The following is a 23,618-nucleotide window of genomic DNA, read 5'->3' as shown; positions in this document are numbered from 1 at the left end:
ATTTGTATTTTTTTTAGATTCCATATATAAGTGATATCATATGATATTTACTTTTCTCTGTCTTACTGACTTCACTTACTATGATAATCTCTAGGTACATCCATATTGCTACAAATGGCATTGCTTCATTTTTTTAATGGCTGAGTAATATTCAGCCACATATAAAGTAATATAAAGAAGATTTGGTATATATATCTTCTTTGTCCATTCACTTAGGCTACTCCCATGTCTTGGCTATCATAAATAGTGCTACAGTGAGCATTGAGGTGCGTGTATATTTTGAATTATGGTTTTCTTCAGATATATGCCCAGGAATGGGATTTCTAGGTCATGTGATAGCTTTATTTTTAGTTTTTTAAGGCATTTCCATGCTGTTCTCTATAGCAGTTGCACAAACTTATATTGCCATCAAAAGTGTAGGAGGGTTCCTTTTTCTCCACACGCTCTTTGGCATTTACTGTTCGTAGACTTTTTGATGATGGTTATTCTGACTGGTGTGAGGTGATAATCCTATTTTAGTTTTGATTTTCCTTTTTCTAATAGTGTTGTTGCACATCTTTTTGTGTGCCTGTTTGTCATCTGTGTATCTTCTTTGGTTAAATGTCAGTTTAGGTATTCTACCCATCTTTTGATTGGGCTTTTTTTTTTTTTTTTTTCCTCCTTTATATTGAGCCACATGACTTGTTTGCAAACTTTGGAGACTAATCCATTTTCAGTCGCATTGTTTCCAAATATTTTCCCCCATTCTGTGGGTTTACTTTTCATTTTGTTTATGGTTTCCCTGCTATCCAAAAGCTTTTGAGTATAATTAGGTCTCATTTATTTTTGTTTTAATTTCCGTTACTCTAGGAGGTGAATTGAGAGAGATATTGCTACAATTTAGGTCAAAGAGTGTTCTGCCTATGTTTTCCTCTAAGAGTTTTATATAGTATTTGGATTTATAGTTAGGTCTTTAATCCATCTTGAATTTGATTCAAAATGTTTATGGTGCGAGAGAATGTTCTAATATCATTCTTTTACATGCAGAAATACAGTATTTCCAGCCCCACTTATTGAGAGACAATCTTTTCTCAATTGTATATTCTTGCTGCCTTTGTTGTAGATTAATTCACCATGTGTACATGGGTTTATTTTGGGGCTTTCTATCCTACTTAATTGATCTATATTTGTTTTTCTTCCAGTACCCTACTGTCTAGATTATTATAGCTTTGTAGTCTGGTCTGAAGCAGGGAGACTGATTCCTTCAACTCCATTTTTCTTTCTCAAGATTGCTTTGCCTATTTGGGGTCTTTTGTTTTCCATACAATTTTTTTTTTTTTTAAAGTTCTAGTTCAGTGAAGAATGCAATTCGTAATTTCATAGGAATTCATGCTTCAGTACAGTTCAGTTCAGTCGCTCAGTTGTGTTTCACTCTTTGCGACCCCATGAACTGCATCATTCCAGGCCTCCCTGTCCATCACCAATTCCCGGAGCTTGCTCAAACTCATGTCCATTGAGTTAGTAATGCCATCAAATCATCTCATCCTCTATTGTCCCCTTCTCCTCCTGCCTCCCATCTTTCCCAGCATCAGGGTTTTTTGAAATGAGTCAGCTCTTTGAATCACGTGGCCAAAGTACTGGAGTTTTAGCTTCAACATCAGTGCTTCCAATGAATATTCAGGACTGACTTCATTTAGGATTGACGGTTGGACCTCCTTGCAGTCCAAGGGAATCTCAAGAGTCTTGTCCAACACCATAGTTCAAAAGCAGCAATTCTTTGGCGCTCAGCTTTCCTTATAGTCCAACTCTCACATCCATACATGACTACTGGAAAAACCATAGCCTTCACTAGATGGACCTTTGTTGGAAAAGTAACATCACCATTTTTTAAGAGGCTGTCTAGGTTAGTCATAACTTTTCTCCCAAGGAGTATGTGTCTTTTAATATCATGGCTGCAGTCACCATCTGCAGTGATTTTGAAGCCCCCCAAAATAAAATCTCTCACTGTTTTCATTGTTTCCCCATCTATTTGCCATGAAGTGATGGGACCAGATACCATGATCTTCGTTTTCTGAATGTTGAGCTTTAAGCCAACTTTTTTACTCTCCTCTTTCACTTTCATCAAGAGGCTTTTTAGTTCCTCTTCACTTTCTTCCATAAGGATGGTGTCATCTGCATATCTAAGGTTATTGATATTTCTCCCAGCAATCTTGATTCCAGCTTGTGCTTTATCCAGCCCAGTGTTTCTCATGATGTACTCTGCCTATAAGTTAAATAAGCAGGTGACAATACACAGCCTTGAAGTACTCTGTTTCCTATTTGGAACCAATCTGTTGTTCCATGTCCAGGTCTAACTGTTGCTTCCTGGCATGCATACAGATATCTCAAGAGTCAGGTCAGGTGGTCTGGTATTCCCATCTCTTTCAGAATTTTCCAGTTTATTGTGATCCATACAGTCAAAGGCTTTCTGGAACTCCTTTGCTCTTTTGATGATACAGCAGATTTTGGCAATTTGATCTCTGGTTCCTCTGCATTTTCTAAATCCAGCTTAAACATCTGGAAGTTCACGGTTAACATACTGTTGAGGCCTTGCTTGGAGAATTTTGAACATTACTGTACGAGCATGTGAGATGAGGGCAATTGTGCAGTAGTTTGAACATTCTTTGGCATTGCCTTTCTTTGGGATTGGAATGAAAACTGACCTTCTCCAGTCCTGTGGCCACTGCTAAGTTTTCCAAATTTGCTGGCATATTGAGTGCAGCACTTTCACAGCATCATCTTTTAGGATTTGACATAGCTCATGTGGAATTCCATCACCTCCACTAGCTTTGTTCCTAGTGATGCTTCCTAAGGCCTACTTGACTTCACATTCCAGGATGTCTGGCTCTAGGTGAGTGATCACACCATTGCGAACTCTTCGGAACTCTACATTCAAATGGGTATATCATCCCTTTTCTCCTTTGCTTTTGGCTTCTCTTCTTTTCACAGCTATTTGTAAGGGCTCCTCAGACAACCATTTTGCTTTTTGTACTTCTTTTTCTTGGGGATGGTCTTGGTTCTTGTCTCTTGTACAATGTCACAAACCTCCGTCCATAATTCATCAGGCACTCTGTCAATCAGATCTAGTCCCTTAAATCTATTTCTCACTTCCACTGTATAATCATTAGGATTTGATTTAGGTCATAGTTGAATGGTCTAATCATTTTTCGTACTTTCTTCAATTTCAGTCTGAATTTGGCAATAAGGAACTCATGATCTGAGCCACAGTCAGCTCCTAGTGTTGTTTTGGCTGACTGTGGAGAGCTTTTCCATCTTTGGCTGCAAAGAATATAATCAATCTGATTTTGGTGTTGACCACCTGGTGATGTCCATTTGTAAAGTCTTCTCTTGTGTTGTTGGAAGAAGGTGGTTGTTATGACCAGTGCATTCTCTTGGCAAAACTCTATTAGCCTTTGCCCTGCTTCATTCTTTACTCCAAGCCCAAATTTGCCTGTTACTCCAGGTATTTCTGGACTTCCTACTTTTGCATTCCAGTCCCCTATAATGAAAAGGACATCCTTTTGGGTATTAGTCTAGAAGGTCTTGTAGGTCTTCATAGAACCATTCAACTTCAGTTTGTTCAGCATTACTGGTCGGGGCATAGACTTGAATTACTGTGATATTGAATGGTTTGCCTTGGTAACAAACAGAGGTCATTCTGTTGTTTTTGAGATTGCATCCAAGTACTGCATTTCGGACTGTTTTGTTTACTATGATGGCTACTCCATTTTCTAAGGGATTCTTGCCTGCAGTAGTACTTATAATGATTATCTGAGTTAAATTCACCTATTCCAGTCAATTTAATTCACTGATTCCTAAAGTGTTGATTTTCACTCTTGCCATCTCCTAGTTGACCACTTCCAATTTGCCTTGATTCATGGACCTAACAGTCCAGGTTCCTATGCAATATTGCTCTTATAGCATCAGACCTTGCTTTCATCACCAGTCACATCCACACCTGGGTGTGGTTTTTGCTTTGGCTCTGTCTCTTTATTCTTTCTGGAGTTATTTTTCCACTGATCTCCAGTAGCATATTGGGCACGTACTGACCTGGGGAGTTCATCTTTCAGTGTCCTATTTTTTGCCTTTTCATACTGTTCATGGTGTTCTCAAGGCAAGAATACTGAAGAGGTTTGCCATTCCCTTCTCCAGTGGACCACATTCTGTCAGATCTCTCCACCATGACCCGCCTGTCTTGGGTTGCCCCATGGGCATGGCTTAGTTTCATTGAGTTAGACAAGGCTGTGGTCCTAGTGTGATTAGATTGACTAGTTTTCTGTGAGTATGGTTTCAGTGTGTCTTCCCTCTGATGCCCTCTTGCAACACCTACCTCTTATTTGGGTTTCTCTTACCTTGGACATGGGGTATTTCTTCACGGCTGCTCCAGCAAAGCGCAGCCACTGCTCCTTACCTTGGACGAGGGTTATCTCCTCACTGCCACCCTTTCTGACCTTCAACGTGGGATAGCGCCTCTAGGCCCTCCTGCGTCTGCGCAGCCACCACTCCTTGGACGTGGGGTTGGTCCTCCCGGCCGCCATCCCTGGCCTCCGGTGTGGGGCGTGGGGTAGTTCCTCCCAGCTGCCGCCCCTGACCTTGGTCTTGGGTAGCTCTTCTCTGCCGTTCCTGCGCCATTGCAGCCTGGCACTCTCGGCTGCTGCCCCTGACCTCGGACGTGGGGTAACTCCTCTGGGCCACAGCCCTGCGGGAATGGGGTCCTTCCGGCTTCTGCCCCTGACCTTGGATGGGGGTAGCCCCTCTCGGCCACGCTTAGTGCGCCGTTCGGAGCCACTGTTGCTCTTAGTGCGCCGGTCACAGTAAATGGTAAATTTACTTGTTACTATTTGTTTAATACCTGTTTCTCTTACTTGTTAAAGATATGATCATGTCCATTTCATCTTTACATTTTATAGAACATTTTCAGACATTATATTAATGTCTATCGATGGGGAAATCAACACATATCTCTTGACTATCACATTGATATATATTGTTTGTCAAACATTTTAGACAAAATTCATAGTACCAAGAATAAATTTTTCTTCCTCAAAATTATTTTACAAAGATCAGTTACTTATATAGATCAAACTCACCTTTCTCAACAGTGTACCCTGTCTACATAATCTTAAAATGCTATTAAAATGTGTACTATCTATGAGGTTTCTCTAGTGTGCCTTGGTCCTTTTAAGACTGTGCTTTTGATGTGCAGGGAAAAGTATGTAAGTGGCTCACTTGAAAAGGAGCCCTTTTCAAAGAGTCAGGATTCATTGGATATATCTTACAAAATCTCCACCCTTACTGGGGACTAACGCCTTTTGCAAAGCCTGTTTCTGATGCTCCTGCTTAAACATTTTCAGCATCCAAAATGCTTTAAACTCTCATTTATTTACACATTGATACTTATTTTACTGTGTGACTTTTAACTTGTTGGCTTTTACCTCCTTTCTATAAACTTTGTTTGAACTGTCCACTGACATAGCATGGAGGGACTCCTCATAGAATTGAACTTAACCCTGACCTAACCTCAGTCCAAAAGTTTTTTCAAGTGACATCATCCACCTTTTGTTAAGTCCGTTGATTCTTCTCCCATGAATTGGCCCCTGTGACACTGCAGGCAAGCTTGGTATAGCATCCCTCCATTCTGTCTGGGCATCTGCCACATGTGATATTAGTTTTAGTTCAGACACCTTTTAAACTTCATTTTGCAACATGGGGAGTTGCTTTAATTTTTTTACACCCCTTAATGTATGTTCCCAGTGTAGTTCAGTGAGAATGATTTCTTGATTTCTCCCCCCTTTTCAAAAAGAGAGTGCAATTCCACCTTAAATTTAAAACGTTAAAATATAATAAGTATAATAAATATAAAATGTTCACAAGTGGGGCTTGATAAAGACAGGGAATTTTTCTTTTCCTGTGGTTTTTACACAATTATAAGAACAATGTTGTTTTATGAGCTCAAATTCTTAAGAGCATAAAGACCGAAGATGAAGTAGTAATTGCCAACTAGTAAGTGATAGATTAAAAGCATATGAGAGGTTCTAAAGTGCCTCAATGTATAAAATAATAATGAACTATGGTATTAGAAGAAAAAAGTAAATTGCTGAAATTATGTTATTTTAATTCTGCCTTCGAAACAGCTATCATGTTGAATCAGTAATATTATGTTTCTTTTTCAGTCTTTGGAGGAATATGACATTTTTTCCCTAATACCCTTCAGATGGTATACCAGAGAGGTTCATCCAACAGAAATGATCTGTGAGCTTTTAATATGAAAAAAGAACAAAAAAAAAATCATGATCCTTGGTGGTAAAAAATTCATCAAAAACTCCACTGTTATATAAAAGTACAAGTCTTTCTACAAAGAGTGAAGCCAGAAAGGAGAGCCTCCGAGAGTGGGAAAATCATATTGATAGGTGTGTTCATGTTTCTTTCTAAACTTTTAGACCAATTTTGGAAGGTCCCAGATCTATTTTAGCTAAGGAACTCCTTTTGAATGTCAGGGCAAGCCTAAAGTTGGGCTTCTGGCAATTCTGTCAAGAGTGACCACCAGTTTTTTGTACTGAAGTTTATATCAGGGCTGTAATTTAAAATAACCCCTATTTCATCCATAGCCTATTCTTATATTATGCCAATCAATAATGTCTCCAGACATTATCAGATGTCCTTTGGGGAACAAAATTGCCTCATGAAAATTTGTAACGTCAACCTTTTATCTTGCCAATATCCTTATGTCTGTTTACCCATTGTCCATCTGTCACAAACACCCTGAGACACACCAATCCTGAACACTGAACATTTCATCTTCTTTATTCCCATTGCTGGGTTTCTGAGTACTGATTAAAAAAAAAAATCACACAATGGTTTCCAAATTTATTGCTGCCTAGCAAAGTGTCCTTGTTTCTTTAGTCTTCACTCTTCAATTCTCTGTAGCATCTGTTGAAATCGTTACCCACTCTTATTATGATTCCATTTTGTCCCTCATGGCCCACCTTCTAATTCATGGAGAAAATAAAAGCATCAGCAAATAAGTCTCTCAAATTTCTGTCCTGGAACCTAAGAACATATCTGCCTAACATTTCCTCTTTTTATTTTATTATAGAAGGACTCTTCTTCCTGTCCGTTGATAGCTTCTGCCTGTGCCATCTCCAGCCCTTCTCAGGACCCTTACTGTATGAATTATACAGTCAACAACATTTATGAAGTTTCAAACATGTCAGCATAACACAGTTTCTTTTTCCAGTTATTTATTTTCTCTTGCCTGTCTCTTAATAGCTTATATACTTCCCAAAATTAAATTTGTATCACCCCTTCAGTGCCATCCAGTCGTTCCTCAAAGAGCTTGAACACATTTTGTGCCTCAAACTCCTTTCTTCCTATGAACATCTTTAGCCAATATCTTATTATTTATTATACTTCTTAGCAATATTTTGCCTCTGTTAAATTGCTTAAAAGAATATTTGACATTCCTGCTCATCTTAAAGTTTTCTACTTTTTGTAATGCTACAGATTCCTTTGATTTTATTCTAGTCCTATGGATATTTGCTCTTGGTATCCTTTCAATGGTCTTCTTCTCATACAATTTATGTTCCTCAGGGCTCTCTTCACAGTGCCTCAGCTCATTACTTTCATCTTTTGTATTATTTTAGCTGCCTTCTCATATTTAATCCTACATGTCTAGTTTGATTCACACAGTTTTGAATGAGTTCTGTAGATTGTCTCGCTCAGATTAACATTTTTCTGCTAGAATTTCATTACTTGTTGTAACCCCCCCTTTTTTTTTTATTGTATTCTGCCATCTTATTACCTCAGTCTTTTCTTTCTCTTTCTTTGCCAACAAGTAAATGTTTTCATGGTTCTGCAAGGTTAGGACCCTCTAAGCAAGGAATTAATGGAACAAGGGTTAATAAAAAAGCCATGGAAGTTAAAGTGGTGTGAAAAGATATAGTTTTGATCACCACCTCCTATATAGTCTTACGGACTTCCATCCATAGTTCTTTCAGGCATTCTAGTGAGAAATCTAGAAGGCTTTTGGTGTTCGTTGATAGTCATGTCCGATGCTTTGAAAACCCCACAGATGATAACAAGCCAGCCTTCCCTTTCCTTTACCATCTCCCAGAGCTTGCTCAAACTCATGTCCATTGAGTCAGTGATGTCATCCAACCATCTCATCCTCTGTTGTCACCTGCTTCTCCTGCCTTCAACTTTCCCAGCATCAGGGTCTTTTCAAATGAGTCAGTTCTTCGCATCAGGTGGACAAAGTATTGTAGCTTCAGCTTCAGTATCAGACCTTTCAATGAATATTCAGGACTGATTTCCGTTAGGACTGATTGGCTGGATTTCCTTGCTGTCCAAGGGACTGTCAAGAGTCTTCTCAAACACCAAAGTTCAAAAGCATCAAATCTTTGACACTCAGCCTTCTTTATCGTCCAGCGTTCACATCCATACATGACTACTGGAAAAACCATAGCTTTGATGAGACAGACTTTCATTGGCAAATTAATGTTTCTGCTTTTTAATATGCCATCTATGTTAGTCATAGCTTTTCTTCCAAGGAGCAAGCATCTTTTAATTTCATGGCTACAGTACCATCTGCAGTGATTTTGGAGCCCAAGAAAATAAAGTGTGTCACTGTTTCCATTGTTTCCCCATCTATTTGCCATAAAGTGAAGGGACGAGATGCCATGATCTTCATTTTTTTGAATGTTGAGTTTTAAGCCAGTTTTTTCACTTTCCTCTTTCACCTTCATCAAGAGGCTCTTTAGCTCCTCTTCGCTTTCTGCCATAATGGTGTTGTCCTCAGCATATCTTAGGTTATTCATATTTCTCCTGGCAATCTTGATTCCAGCTTGTGCTTCATCCATCCGCCTGACATTTCACATGATGTACTGTGCATGTAAGTTAAATAAGTAGGGTAACAATATACAGTCTTGATGTACTCCTTTCCAAATATGGAACCCATCCATTGTTCCATGTCCGGTTGTATCTATTGCTTCTTGACCTTCATACAGATTTCTCAAGAGGCAGGTAAGGTGGTTTGGTATTCCTATCTCTTAAAAGATTTCCAGTTTGTTGTGATTCACAACTGAAAGGATTTGCATAGTCAATGAAGTAGAAGTAGATGGTTATCTGGAATTCTCTTGCTTTTTCTATGATTCAGTGGATGTTGGCATTTTGATGTCTGGTTCCTCTGCCTTTTCTAAATATGGCTAAAACATCTGGAAGTTTTGGATTCGTGTACTGTTGAAGCTAGCTTGGAGAATTTTGAACATTATTTTGCTGGCATGTAAAATGAGTGCAATTGTGTGGTAGTTTGAATATTTGGGGGATTGCCTTTCTTTGGGATAGGAATGAAAACTGGCTTTTTCCAGTCCTGTGGCCACTGCTGAGTGTTCCCAATTTGCTGGCATATTGAGTGCTGCACTTTCACATCATTTGAAATAGATCAGCTGGAATTTCATCACCTCCAGTAGTCTTGTTTGTAGTGATTCTTCCTAAGGCCCACTTGACTTCATACTCTAGGATGTCTGGCTCTAGGTGAGTGATCACACCATTGTGATTATCTGGGTCATTAAGATGTCTTTTGTATAGTTCTTCTGTATATTCTTGCCATCTCCTCTTAATATCTTCTGTTTCTGTTAGATCCATGCCATTTCTGTCCTTTATTGTGCTCCTCTTTGCATGAAATATTCCCTTGGTATCTCTAATTTTCATGAAGAGATCTCTAGTCTTTCCCATTCAATTGTTTTCCTTTATTTCTTTGCACTGATCACTGAGGAAGGCTTTCTTATCTCTCCTTGCTATTCTTTGGAACTCTGTATTCAAATGGGGATATCTTTCTTTTTCTCCTTTGCCTTTCGCTTCTCTTTGTTTCTCAGCTATTTGTAAGGCCACCTTAGACAACCATTTTGTCCTTTTGCATTTCTTTTCTTGGGTATGGTTCCACCTCCTATATAGTCTTACAAACATCTGTCCATAGTTCTTCAGGCACTCTGTCTCTCAGATCTAATCCCTTGAATTTATTTGTCACTTCTACTGTATAATAATAAGGGATTTGATTTAGGTCATACCTGAATGGTCTAGAGGTTTTTCCTACACTCTTCAATTTAAGTCCGAATTTGGAAATAAGGAGTTCATGATCTGGGCCGCAGTCAGCTCCTGATCTTGTTCTTGCTGACTGTATAAAGCTTCTCCATCTTTAGCTGCAAAGAATATAATCAATTGGATTTTGGTATTGACCATCTGGTGACCTCCACATATAGATTCATCTCTTGTGTTGTTGGAAGAGGGTGTTTGCTATGACCAGTACATTCTCTTGACAAAACTCTGTTAGCTTGCTTCATTTTGTACTCCAAGCCAAACTTGTGTGTTACTCCAGGTATCTCTTGGCTTCCTACTTTTGTATTTCAGTTCCCTGTGATGAAAAAGATATCTTTTTTTGATGTTAGTTCTAGAAGGTCTTGTAGGTCTTCATAGAACCATTCAACTTCAGCTTCTTTGGCATTAGTGGTTGGGTCACAGATTTGGATTATGTGATATTGAATGGTTTCCCTTGGAAACAAACAGAGATCATTCTGTTATTTTTGAGATTGCCTCCAAGTTCTGCATTTTGGACTCTTGTTGACTATGAGGGCTACTCCATTTCTTCTAAGGGAGTCTTGCCCATGGTAGTAGATACAATGGTCCTCTGAGTTAATTTCACACATTCCAGTCTATTTTAGTTTATTGACTCTTAAAATTTCAGAGTTCACTCTTGCCATCTCCTGTTTGACCACTTCCTATTTACCTTGATTTGTGAACCTAACATTCCAGGTTTCTAGACAATATGTTCTTTACAGCAGCAGAATTTACTTTCACCACCAGACACAGCCACATCTGTCCATTTCCACTTTGGCTCATCCTCCTTATTCCTTCTGGGGCTATTACTCTGCTCTTCTCCAGTAGCATATTGGGCACCTAACAACATGGGGAGTTCATCTTTCAATGTCATATTTTTGTCTTTTCAATTGTTCATGGGGTTCTCAATGAAAGAATCCTGAAGTGGTTTTCTATTCCTTCAATGGACCATGTTTTGTCAGAATTCTCCACCATGACCGGTCCGTCTTAGGTGCCCTACACAGCATGGCTCATAGTTTCCTTGAGTTAGACAAGGCTGTGATCCATGTAATCAGTTTGGTTAGTTTTCTGTGCTTGTGGTTTCTATAAAGAGAGCTTTACCTCCCCAAACTATATATTTACATCCCCAAAGGGAAGGAAACATGGAACCTTGGGTGTATACCAGGATGTATAAACCTGGAGACACTTGTGTTACAGCTCATGTAGAGACCACTACTTACTTCCCACAAGGGAACTTCCCTTTCTCTATCCTAGGAGAATTTGTTTGCATTAGGGAGAATCATTTCTCTTCTCAGGAAGGAAGGATGTTGAGTGGACAGCATGATATTGAATCCCTGATTCTTAATTTCAGGGCTCCTCTCCTGTTATGTGACACCCATATATGCCAGCTTGTCCATATAGCATCACCCCAGAAGAAGGTAGAAATTGTTGTGCAGTGAACTGATAGAAGTATTGCAATCAGTAATAACAATCTGTCTTGATCCAGAAACCTCATGTTTGAATTGATGGTAATATAAACAAATATAGACATTAAAAACTTAATCATTTTTAACTTTTTTCATGAAAATCATGCCATTTTGTTTACTACTAGGATAGTAAATAATTTTATTATCATTTCTTCTGTTTTTTTTTTTTTTTTTTCTTTTCTTTTCTGGTATCATACTTCAAAAACATAGAAAAGGGACATTTGAACCAGGGCACACTTGACTGCTGCATGGGTTCCAGCTATATGTCAGGTTCTCCCTGGTTACTTTGAGAGCTGAAAAGAATAAATTTCTGCCACTTGTAGTCTGTTTGCCACATCTAGATGAGCTCCAGTACACTGGTTGGTAATCTTGGCTATAGAAACTCATCTCTAATAATATTTATTTTCCTTTGTTTTATGGAAATTTTATAGCTCACTTCTTTGTTTTTATTGTCATTTTTCTTCATGACACCAGGTTCTTGAAGTGATTCATCTAGACCAAATGCTTTCCCATAGACAGAGTTATGTGTGTTCTCAGTCTGCTGTCTCCTATCGCAACCACAGCGCTGCACTTGTCGACACATCCCTCAAAACGTGTTGTACCACTAGTGCTCACCCCTTCCCTCTTGAGTTTCTTCCTTTCTTCCTTTAGTCATTTCTACTTTATTTCTTGTGTGTGTGTCCATATCTATCTGTCTCTCTTTCTTGGGCAGAAATAGTCAGAGCATCTAAGATTGGAGGAGAAGCATTAAACTTTAACACATATGTGGATAGCATTGTTCCCCCTCAAGAAACTGAGCATCACGTGAAAGGATGACTTTCCTGTATTTTAGGAGAAATAGACTGAATGGTTCTGAACTAGGTAAGAGAAAGTGGAGAGGAACATGGTAATTTTCCTGCTTTTATTAGTTTTTCAACATTAGTAGACAAAAAAACACAGAGAAGGGTTGGGTATGTAGTTCTTCAAACATTCTTTTATCCCAGTAAAATTATTCTATGAGTAGTTGCCTTATTTATTCTCTTCAAAACTAGTTGTACTAGAAGAATGCATATGGACCACTGTCCCACCAATGTGTAACTCCAGGTTCTTAACATCACAGTGTTTCAAATAACCTAAATTTGAGATATATTTTGGCATGGTGTCTCTCCAACTACCTTGATGCATAAATATTTCTAGTTGACATTCTACTATGCCTAAAATTAAAAGGAAACTGCTCTTATGCTCTGTAGGAAATGTTTTGGAGGGTCTTAAAGAATTTTAAATTTGTCACAATTTGTTTTGAAAAATCCAAAATTGCACTTGAATTATATCTTACTTTTCAAAGTATTAGGTGAAGTATTTTAAAATCAAAATGCAGTCTTATTAATTTAAAATCTGTCATCATCAGATTAACAATAGAGAATTTAATGATTCTTCTTAGTTTTTCATTTAATTTTTTTGAAGGTCTTAAATACTAGAATTGGGGAAGATAATCTGTTAACAAAGAAAAAGAAGTTGTAATTATTCTATAGTGAGCATTCATTCAGGTATATTTATTAAGTTACTACTCTGGGAAAGGCAGTATGCTAGCTCTTTGGGGTATCAAAATGAATATCTAAGTCAAAAGAGAAATATGGGCTTCTCAGATGACTCAGTGATAAAAGATCTGACTGCCAATGCAGGAGACTCAGGAAATGCAGGTTCGATGCTTGGGTCAGGAATATCCCTTGGAGAAGGGAATGGCTATTGCCTTGAGTATTCTTGTCTGGAAAATTCCATAGACAGAGGAGACTGGTGAGCTACAGTCCATGGGGTCACAAAGAGTCAGACTAGACTGAGCACACATGTATGCAAAAGAGAAATATAATCTCAAAATGTTTATTGAAAAACTACTTTGTGTGTGTTTTACTTAATCTTAAGTTTATTTGAGGAAACTAAATATACACAAAGAATTCATATCCACTTAAAGTCACATAGGGGACTCCATGGCAGGATTTTTGTTGCTTTAAAATCAGGTCATGGTGGAGAGTTCTGACAAAACGTGGTTCACTGGAGAAGGGAATGGCAAACCACTTCAGTATTCTTGCCTTGAGAACCCCATGAACAGTATGAAAAGGTAAAAAGATAGGACACTGAAAGATGAACTCCCCAAGTTGGTAGATGCCCAGTATGCTACTGGAGATCAGTGCAGAACTAACTCCAGAAAGGGTGAAGAGATGGAGCCAAAGAAAAACAACATCCAGTTGCAAATGTGATTGGTGATGGAAGTAAAGTATGATGATGTAAAGAGCAATATTGCATAGGAACATGGAATGTTAGGACCATGAATCAAGGCAAATTGGAAGTGGTCAAACAGGAGATGGCAAGAGTGGACATTGACATTTTAGGAATCAGCAAACTAAAATGAACTGGAACGGGTGAATTTAACTCAGATGACCATTATATCTACTACTGTGGGCAAGAGTCCCTTAGAAGAAATGGAGTAGCCATCATAGTTAACAAAAGAGTCTGAAATGCAGGACTTGGATGTAATCTCAAAAACAACAGAACGATCTCTGTTTGTTTCCAAGGCAAACCATTCAGTATCACAGTAATCCAAGTCTATGACCCGGCCACTAATGCTGAAGAAGCTGAAGTTAAATGGTTCTATGACTACCTACAAGACTTTCAGGAACTAATACCCAAAAAAGATGTCATTTTCATTATAAGGGACTGGAATGCAAAAGTAGGAAGTCAAGAGATACCTGGAGTAACTGGCAAGTTTGGCTTGGAGTACAAAATGAAGGAGGCTAATGGAGTTTTGTCAAGAAAACACACTGGTCATAACAAACACTCTCTTCCAACAGCACAAGAGAAGAGTCTACACATGGACATCACCAGATGGTCAAAAATGAAATCAGATTGATTATATTTTTTGCAGCCAGAGATGGAGAATCTCTATACAGTCAGCAAAAACAAGACCGGGAGCTGACTGTGGCTCAGATCATGAACTCCTTATTGCCAAATTCAGACTTAAATTGAAGAAAGTAGAAAAAACCTCTAGACCATTCAGGTATGACCTAAATCAAATCCCTTACAATTATACAGTGGAAGTAAGAAATAGATTCAAGGAGTTAAATCTGATAGACAGAGTACTTGAAGAACTATGGATGGAAGTTCTTGACATTGTACAGGAGGCAGGGATCAAGACTATCCCCAAGGGGAAAAAAATGCAAAAAGGCAAAATGGTTGTCTGAGGAGGCCTTACAAATAGTTGTGAAAAGAAGAGAAGTGAAAGGCAAAGGAGAAAAAGAAAGATATCTCCATTTGAATTCAGAGTTCCAAAGAATAGCAAAGAGAGATAAGAAAGCCTTCCTCAGTGATCAGTGCAAAGAAATAGAGGAAAACAATAGAATAAGAAAGACTAAAGATCTCTTGAAGAAAATTAGAGCTACCAAGGGAACGTTTCATGAAAAGATGGACACAATAAAGGACAGAAATTCTATAGACCTACAGAAACAGAAGATATTAATAAGAGGTGGCAACAATACACAGAAGAGCTATACAAAAACATTTTTATGACCCAGATAATCACAATGGTGTGATCACTCACCCAGAGCCAGAAATCCTGTGTGTGACTTAAAGTGGGCCTTAGGAAGCATCACTATGAACAAAGCAAGTGGAGGTGATGGAATTCCAGTTGAGCTATTTCAAATCCTAAAAATGATGCTGTGAAAGTGCTGCACTCAATATGCCAGCAAATTTGGAAACTCTACAGTGGCTAAGGACTGGAAAAGTTTAGTTTTCATTTCAAGCCCAAAGAAAGGCAATCCCCAAAAATGCTGACAACCACACAATTGCACTCAGCTCATACGCTAGCAAAGTAATGCTCAATTTCTCCAAGCCAGGCTCCAATAGTACCTGAACCTTGAACTTCCAGACGTTCCAGCTGGATTTATAAAAGGAAGAGGAGCCAGAGATCAAATTCCAACATCTGTTGGATCATCGAAAAAGCAAGAGAATTCCAGAAAAACATCTACTTCTGCTTTACTGACTGCACCAAAGCCTTTGACTGTGTGGATCACAACAAACTGTGGAAAATTCTTAAAGAGATGGGAATACCAGATCACCTGACCTGCCTCCTGAGACGTCTCTATGCAGCTCAGGAAGCAACAGTTAGACCTGGACATCAAACAAAAGACTGGTTCCAAATTGGGAAAGAGTATGTCAAGGCTATATATAGTCACTCTACTTATTGAATTTATATGCAGAGTACATCATGAGATACACTAAGCTGGATGAAGCACAAGCTGGAATCAAGATTGCAGAGAGAAATATCAATAACCTCAGATATGCAGATGACACCACCCTTATGGCAGAAAGCAAAGAAGAACTAAAGAGCCTCTTGATGAAAGTGTAAGAGGAGGGTGAAAAAGTTGATGTAAAACTCAACATTCAGAAAACTAATATCATGGCATCTGGTTCCATCACTTCATGGCAAATAGATGGGGAAACAATGGAAACAGTGAGAGACTTTATTTTTGGGGGCTCCAAAATCATTGCAGATGGTGACTGCAGCCATGAAATTAAAAGACTTTTGTTTACTCCTTGGAAGAAAAGCTATGACCAACCTAGATCGCATTTTAAAAAGCAGAGACATTTCTTTGCCAACAAAGTTCCATCTAGTCAAAGCTATGGTTTTTCCCATAGTCATGTATGGATGTGAGAGCTGGACTATAAAGAAAGCTGAGCACCAAAGAATTGCTGCTTTTGAACTATGGTGATGGACAAGACTCTTGAGAGTCCCTTAGACTGCAAGGAGATCCAACCAGTCCATCCTAAAGGAAATCAGTCCTGAATATTCATTGGAAATCTGATGCTGAAGCTGAAACTCCAATACTTTGGGCACCTGATGCGAAGAACTGATTCATTGAAAAAGACTCTGATGCTGGGAAAGATGGAAGGTGGGGGGAGAATAGGCGACAGAGGATGAGATGGTTGGATGGCATAACTGACTCAATGGACATGAGTTTGAGTAGACTCCGGTAGTTAGTGATGAACAGGGAGGCCTAGTGGGCTGCAGTCTGTTGGTTCGCAGAGTCAGACATGACCAAGAGACTGAACTGAACTAACTTACAATTCCTAATGAGTTAAATGTTACAGGAGTAGGAGACCACTATGGACCACAGGTGCCAGTGTTGCCTTTATAGGGAGGGAATAAAAATGAATTAGATTTGTATAGGCTGAAAGGGTTGAGACAATCCAAAGAGAGCTGAGACTGATGTGAGAACAGAATTTTAAAAGCTCATTGGAAACTTGCTGTGAGTACACGAATGAGAGTGGGAATTGGGGGACAAATTGACCATGAATGAATAAAAGAGTCTTGTTGGATGTGAATAATGGATAGAGTTTGCTTCATGATGTTAACTGTTTTTAGAAAGGATAAGCCAAAGTTGCAAAGAAAGAAAAATGTGGGCTTGATGCATCTATCTTTTAGGGATCATGGCTGCTGGAAATAATTAAAAGTAAATTTTTATTCCAACAGTTTTGAACTTGAGCTTTTCTTCTATATTTTACTTTAATATGATACTAATGAATCTCAGCTTCAATTTAATTCTTTCTGTAGTATCTCCCTATTTCATATATTCTTTTTTTATTGGTTCAGTGAGCCACTCCCAAAACCAGTTAAAGGATTTAAAAAGGAATAATTGGCTAAAGGCAGAATTAATGAAAGAGTATATTAAATAATGCCAGAAAGTAGTGATTATAGATGTTGGAATATCTGGACAGCTTGAAATCCACAAAGATTATTTCAACATTTTATTTTTTATTGTATGCAGGTTTAAAAAGTCTTCTATAGGTATTTACCTCTAATTTTTGTTAAACATTAAACCTTTTTTTGTTCTAGATATTTCTTCTTAATCTTTTTATATATTTCATTCCATTTTCCCCTCAATGCTTTAGTTTCTATTCCATAGTTTTTCTAAATTTTCTAAATTGGAAATATTTAGTATTAGCCACTTCTGTAATTTCCTCCTGTTTCCCTTTTGAGTTCCTTGTGTATGAAGTTTTTAATTAAATTTCTTTTTCTCTCATCATTTTCGTTTGCAATTTTTAAATGTCTATTTCCAGTGATTTTTTTTTCTGAGACAGTAAATTAGGTGAATGTCTTTCTCTTAAAGGGAAGACTCTTTTATAATCTAAAATACACAAATACATTAGAAAATTATTAATACTGTATACATTCTCTTGATACTAGAGCATGAGTATTATAGTGAGAAAAATTACACACAGTCATATATTATACTATTATTCTAGCAGATGTATATATTTTTGACTAGACTGTTCCACCCATATCTTAAGGTTTTGGTTCCATGATCCTCAACTGGGGGCAAGGCTTGTTGCAAACAAATATCCCCTTCTTAATAAATTGATGCTAAGCCCTCTTAGCTCTTCAGCGATGTAGTTTTTTCAGAAAGGAAATTGACCTTGTTTATTGCCTTTCTTTCTTTTGCTGCCCCAAGTGGATTTTCATGCTTGTGAAAATGAGATGCTGGCAGGGACCGGATTAAAAGAAGGAGGATATTGGGCCCATTTCCTCCTCTGACTCTGCCAAACCAATTGAACTCTTATAAGTAACCCTCCTGCTCTTCCAGACTTGAGCCTCTCCTGTGCAGAAAATTAGGACAGCATCTGAGGAGGTCTAGGACAAGGACAACCATCCACCAGGGACCAAGCTAAGATTGGCAAACCAATTTTCACTTGTGAACAATGCCAGAATTCAACCCATATGTCTCCCATGGTGAAGCACTGTAGTGTGTCATTAACCCACTGTGCCACTTAGCAGCTTCTCTCTGCTTGCTGTCTTGTGAATTAACATCTCAGCTGCCACCACACCAGACCCTGGGTTGATTTCTTTTAGGAGTGTGGCTGAATGAATAGCAGTTCTCTGTAACAAGTGATCAGGGCATAGCACTTTCAAATTTTCAACTGAAAGCAATAGCAATTTGCTATTCAGTCCTATCTTATCATCATCATTAGGCTGGGAAATCATAATCCGAAGGCTCCTTGCAATGTGCTGTCAACCTGATATCTTGTAATTTTAATATGTCTCTGGTTAATAATTAATTGCTTTAACTCAGTAGGTGGGATCTGAATTTGGCTCCGAAAGAGAAATCCCTCTGAGCTGAAATATTCTTTGAGACTCCAACATCTTATGAAGTTCCCCCTCAATCAGTCTCCTTGCCTTCTTATTTAAATGATCTGCCATATAATGAAATCTGCATCAAAAGCTCCAAGCTTAAAATATACAACAAAAAGCTGCTTCTGGGTGAAGAGTTTGGATCTAAATCAAAACGTTTCTGTGTGCTGGCCATTATCACATGCAGTTAACTGCTGGGAAATACTGATGTTCAAAAGATATGGGGGGAAAAGGCATCTGCTTTCTCACGCTGGTGTATGTTTGTCGTCTTGATAAAAATGCAAGGCAGCATATGCAGAAATTGTGCGGAAACGCCATTCACATGGTAATTCCTTTGTATTTGAATAATTTCTTTTCAGGTGCTGGACTGAATAGCAGACTCGGGGAGGGTTTGAGCATCTCCCTGTCTTAAGTTCTTCCATGACCATATTTTAGTGTCTCATTCATTTTTTGATCAAAGAAAACCACTTTGTCAGGTCTTCAGAATGAAGGTACTGTCCCTTGATTTTCCTGGATCCTAAGCTATAATGTAGAAAGGTTTCTCACATTTTTGTTGATGAATTACTAAAAATATAGCCAGGGTATGAACTTACTAACTCTTTCTCTCAGCCCAAATATTTGGTCTGCTACTTACAAGTGGAAGGATATTTGGGTAAATTAAAGGATGCCTACCATAAATCAAGCCTATGATAAATTTGAGTGGTATTTCCACTTGAGGGTTCCAATTGTGCTCTGCATTTCCATAATATTAGCTGCACTGGCTGCTTGTTCTCATCTGTACCTGCCCAATGTTGAAATTCAGGAACTCTGAGCATTTTTATATTTCTATCAAGAAACACTTAATTCAAAAGTTATTCTGGAACTATACAAAATTGTTAAAAAGTCTACAGCATATTGAGAACAGAAAAAAAGTATATATGTAAATGTCTATGAGATATTATACCCAGAGATGGTCCCAAGGCTTAATCTCATATTCAACTATAATTAAGTACTAGTGATGTGATTGAAGATCCACGTTGAGGTGGACAGGCTATGACTAGCCTCTGAAGGTGCAAGTTCATTGATAAACCAGTGGTGTTTGTTATTTAGTAGAAGGTGGAACTATCACTCTTATGGCCCATAGCCTTCACTCGGACCCTAGGAAATTGCTTCTGATAGACCTGTGGTGAAGTACATATGGTAACCAGCTGGCAAAAAGAGAATTTCAAAGTCTCAATACATACTTTTTTCTTAAATTCATCAATACCTCCCCTCAACCAAGTCTTCTCAAATCTCAAAACCCTTCAGAGGTAGCCAAATTATTCTTTTTCTGCAAGAGGCACCTTTATGACTACATATAGTCTTAAACTGTAATCAGACTGAAGTATTTGGGTTTTTAAATTTTTCTGTGTAAGGCTTAATGTTTGAGGCTATTAATTCATAGCTAGATTGCCAGACAATAAAATGTACTATCAAAAGGGCAGTGATGTATCTTTACTAGGGGTTAAAAATCAAGTTCAAAGACTTCAACTAGGGGGATGAGAGAAATGAGGAACTGGAGCAACCTCATATCAGTCTTTGAAAGCGGATTGTTAAATTCTTAGTACTCTCTTGAGCAAGTTGTTACACAAAGCCATAACTAAAATTGTATAAACTTATAGTTAAATTATCTTAAAAGCAAAAGAAATGCATTCTTAATATTCATAAATTCCTAATTATTTAACTACAATTTGCTATTATCTGTGCTGCTGAAGTTACTTATAGGATTCATAACTATATAGTAAAAATAGAAACAGCAATGTGTGGATTTGCAGGTCTTTCCAACTCTGACTTCAGTGATTATCATATTGGTGTCTTGTAATTTGCATGATGTGGGCATTTACATCACAATAGTTGTCAAATGCTAAAATAAGAGCACGACCTATGATGTTAACTGCCTAGATGATGGAGCAACAAACTTTTCTGTAAAAGGCCAGATAGTATATATTAACAGCATGTAGAACTTTAAATATATACTTTATAGTTCATCTGCAACTAGAGAATAATGATTGACCTTTAGGTTGATAATTATTGAAACACTTTTCTAAGTATGTGTTTAAATATTCTATAATCAAACAGAAATAAAAGGAATGCAGATTGTAATGCTATAGTACAGTTGAAGTGAAGTGAAGTCGCTCAGTTGTGTCCTACTCTTTGCGACCTCATGGCCAGTAGCCCACCAGGCTCCTCTGTCCATAGAATTCTCCAGGCAAGAGTATTGGAGTGGGTTGCCATTTCTTCCTCCAGGTGTTATTCCCGACCCAGGGATTGAAGCCGGGTCTCCCGCATTGCAGTCAGACATTTTACCATTTGAGCCACCAGGGAAGCCCATAGTACAGTTAGGCTTCTTAAAATTATCTCATCTTGAGAAAGGATTGTCTTAAACTAGAGGCAACTTTTTAAATAATGTTCAAACCAATTTGTTAGGCAGCCATAAAATATATGTCTAGTTTGTTAATTCTACTTTCTTCCAAAAATTTTTATACCTTATCCCCTTTCCTCCTTTCCCATGCTCACTCTCAGATTATAACATTTAGAGCAATCAGAACAGATTTTCATTGGCATCTGTCCCCATATTCCCCACCTACTCTTCCTTCCATGTTTCTAAATACAGTTCCTCAACATGTAGCCTAGATAATCAAACACCTTATGTCTACTCAGAGACATTTTCCCATCAGTTCTCTCCTTCCTTTCTTATTATCTTCCCTCTCTTCTTGATTATTCTTATGCTATTATTTTTCTCATCTTAAACAAGAACTTCTCTTTTTTATCTTTTTAAAATCGAATAGTTAATTTACAATATTGTGCTAGTTTTAGGTAGGGCAAAGTGATTCAATTCTATATATACTTCATAATATTTTGCATTATAGGTTATTACAAGATACTGAATATAGTTTCCCCCACTAAGCAAAGTAAGCCAGACAAAGACAAATATTATATGATAGCACTTTTATGTGGAATCTAAAAAGATAATACAAATGAATCCATGTATGAAACAGAAACAGATTCACAGACATAGAAAACAAATTTATGGCTTGTTTTATGTTTATCAAAGGGGAAAAGGATGGGGGAGTCAACTAGGTGTTTGAGAGTAACAGATAACAGACTACTGTGCATAAACAAGAACTTCTCTTAACCATACTTCCCCTGTCAGCTGCCATCACATTTATTTGCTCCCCTTTATACTAAGACTGGAGAAGGCAGTGGCACCCCACTCCAGTACTCTTGCCTGGAAAATCCCATGGGCGGAGGAGCCTGGTAGGCTGCAGTCCATGTGGTTGCCAAGAGTCGGACATGACTGAGCGGCTTCACTTTCACTTTTCACTTTCATGCATTGGAGAAGGAAATGGCAACCCACTCTAGTGTTCTTGCCTGGAGAATCCCAGGGACGGGGGAGCCTGGTGGGCTGCCATCTATGGGGTCACACAGAGTCGGACATGACTGAAGTGACTTAGCAGCAGCAGCAGCAGCAGCATACTTGGACTCTTAAAAAGAGATGACTATATGGGCTTCTCCAATTTCTATTAATATTTTACCAGTCTCCACTACTCTACCAAAAATATGATATTATTGAGCTTACACATAACCTTCATACAGCTAGATGAGTAGCTGGTTTGGGGTTCTCATGCTATTTGATCTCATTGTATCACTTGACAGTGTTGATCACACCATCTTCCATGATTAGATGGCCTCATTTAGCTTATAAGTCACCACACAGTTTGCTTTTTCCTGCACCTCACTCATCATTCTTTTTCCAGTCTCCTTTGCTGGCTTCTCCTTATCTCTTTGATTCTCATTGCCGTTGTCCTGAGTTCAATATTTGATGTTCTGATTCTTTACTTACATTCACTTCCTTGAAGATCTCATCCAAATACTGGCTTAAATATCACCTACATGCTGACAGTATCCAAATTTATGTCTTTAATAGTCACCCAAATAAGAAAATGATTTTAAAAATAAATCTACATTTCATTGAAAAAATTATTATGTATTTTCCCAGAAAAATTAAGTTTCTAAGGTAAGAATTTAGTCATTCATTAAATATTTGTGTATATTTTCTGTGTACCTAGTGGCTGGAAGTCAGAGAAAGGAGATCAGAAATATGTTAAATTATTGGGGAAGACATGATAACAGAAAAATTGTATGTCTTAAGTATTTGACAAGCAACAGTCTATGTAAGAGAGCCTTATGGTGCCCTTAAAAATAGGAGTGTTAGAGACTGAATTAGAGAAACAAGGACAAAATGAATCTCTAAAGTCATTTATCTGTCATCTCTCAATTACTCTTGAGAAACCTCTGATTGCAATAGTTTTCAATGACTCAGGGGTTAGAAGTTCAAATACTTTTCTTGTAAGATTATGTCACAATTATAAGTGACATAATCATTAATTTAATTTTAAAGCTCTCTTCAAAGTCTTTACATTACATTTTGCTGCTGCTACTGCTAAGTTGCTTCAGTCGTGTCCGACTCTGTGCGACCTCGTAGACGGCAGCCCACCAGGCTCCCCCGTCCCTGGGATTCTCCAGGCAAGAACACTGGAGTGGGTTGCCATTCCCTTCTCCAAAGCATGAAAGTAAAAAGTGAAAAGTGAAAGGGAAGTCGCTCAGTCATGTCCGACTCTTAGCGACCCCATGGACTGCACCCTACCAGGCTTCTCCCTCCATGGGATTTTCCAGGCAAGAACACTGGAGTGGGTTGTCATTTCCTTCTCCAATGCATGAAAGTGAAAAGTGAAAGTGAAGTTGCTCAGTCGTGTCTGACTCTTAGTGACCCCATGGACTGCACCCTACCAGGCTTCTCCCTCCATGGGATTTTCCAGGCAAGAGTAGTGGAGTGGGATGCCATT

Source organism: Bos taurus, chromosome 8 (assembly GCF_002263795.3).
Source record: "Bos taurus isolate L1 Dominette 01449 registration number 42190680 breed Hereford chromosome 8, ARS-UCD2.0, whole genome shotgun sequence".
In the NCBI taxonomy this organism is placed as follows: domain Eukaryota; kingdom Metazoa; phylum Chordata; class Mammalia; order Artiodactyla; family Bovidae; genus Bos; species Bos taurus.
Note: the sequence above shows the minus strand (reverse complement) of the source record.